Raw genomic sequence first — 1761 nt, forward strand, 5'->3', positions numbered from 1 at the left:
CACAGCATTTAGTAAGACGAACACTGTGCCTGGCCTTATGGGCTTTTCAGTCCTAGTGAGATAACAACAAAGTAAATGCTTGCAGAGATTTTCTAAGAAGAAATGAAGCAGGATGATGTAGTAGAGTGACTTGGAGACTATGGGGGGCTAGAGGAGATGTCTTTCCAGAGGGAGCGTTTGCATGGGCCCCGAGTGGAGAGTGTGCACAGGCAGAGCTGGAGACAGGATATTCTGCACAGAGAGAATCCCCGTGAAGGCTCTGGAGTGTGCGTGAGCTCGAGTGTTCCAGAAATGGGACTGGGGTGAGACTAGCACATAGTGAGAGAGGAGAGGTGCTGGGTTTGCCTTTGGTTAAGTCACTTCCTTGCTCTGAGTTTCAATTCTCTCTGTAAAAGGTGGTAAGTTTCTCTGTGTGCTAGTCAGTGTCAGTTGGGAGAGGAAGCCCCCGTAGGTATTTCAAGCAGAAGGAATTTATTACAGAGCATTGTTGACAGAGGTGTTGGGAGGACAGGAGAGGCAAGGGGACAATAAGGACACCCACCCGATTCCCACTTGCTGGAGCAAGATCTGAGCACCACACTCCTGGGGGTGTCTGCTGTCACCACTGCTGTCACCACTGCGGCCTGCGGTGCCACAGTACCCTGGCCTGGGATGGCTCCTCCCTCTTTCCCATCTTCAGGACACCTGCCACGCCTCCTGTAGGCCCTGGGAAGTGTGCCTTGCAGGCTTCCAGTCCTGGCTGCAGGGAAGAGTCTAAAAAGGCACGTGTGGAATGGAACGAGCAGACGGCACTGACATGGCTATGGCGCGCAGCTCCTGCGAGGAGGAGCGACGAGTGTGCGTCCAGCGTATTCGGCCAGCTCAGACCCCTCCCCACTCCTCGGGTCATCTCTCGTGGGCTGGGTCGTTTGCTTCTCTCCCCGTCCTACTGCAATCATACGGCATAGAGTTCGTAAATCTTCTTTACACAGTACACCAGGGCGGCCAGTTGTGCAGTCTCTTTCTGTGCAAGTCGTCCTTCCAGACCAGCACCACCGGGGTGGAGGAAGTGAGTGTGTGCAAGGGCAGACGGGACAGTTTGTAGGCGTCGTACTCCACCTGGTACTTGCAGCAGGGGTCAAACTGCCAGGAGATGCCGTAGAGGGTGCAGCAGGCCAGGCTGAGCACGCCGGCGGGCAGCGAGATGTAGTGGGAGTAATCCAAGGGCAGGGCCAGCGGGGTGAAGAGACAGGCGGTGCCCGCCAGCACGGTGGTCTTGTGCAGGCAGTTGCCCACGGTGATCCAGCGGGCCGTCTCGTTGAAAAGATATCAAAATGCAAATCATACACCTGAGAGTTTTCTTCCCTTCCATCCTTTCTCTCATCCTCAATATCCAGTTTTTCAACATGTCTTTAAGATTCTGCCACATTAAACCTCTTTCTCATTCATCCACTCCTTCTCTCAACCATCACTATTCTGGCTGGGCTGACATCATGCCTTGTCTGTACTATTGGAATAACCTCTTCCCTCTTCACTCTTCTCCCGGCTTCCACCCTTGGACACTCTCTCCTTCAATATCTTTCATTCACACTGTAGCATTCTAAGATGAAAATCTGATCATCATTCTCTCTAAAGTTTTCACAGATTCTCATTGCTCTTAAGGAAAAGGCAAAATTCCTCTCAAAGGAACTGCACAAAAGATGCTTCAACAACTTGCTGACTTCCACAGCTTCACCTAGCCCCATAATGACACTCACATTCACCTCTCCAGAAATGCTGGGC

The 1761-nt window shown here is 52.2% G+C and overlaps 1 pseudogene across 1 annotated transcript; it reads right to left on the reverse strand.

Annotated features, from left to right (window-relative positions):
• Positions 1-881: 881 nt before the first annotated feature.
• Positions 882-1302, reverse strand: LOC309852220 (transmembrane protein 11, mitochondrial pseudogene; annotated as a pseudogene). Its single transcript has one exon. The product of its transcript is annotated as a transmembrane protein 11, mitochondrial pseudogene (transcript).
• Positions 1303-1761: the final 459 nt, after the last annotated feature.

The sequence above is a fragment of the Mustela nivalis genome (assembly GCF_964662115.1).
Source record: "Mustela nivalis genome assembly, chromosome: 17".
NCBI classification, from domain to species: Eukaryota; Metazoa; Chordata; class Mammalia; order Carnivora; family Mustelidae; genus Mustela; species Mustela nivalis.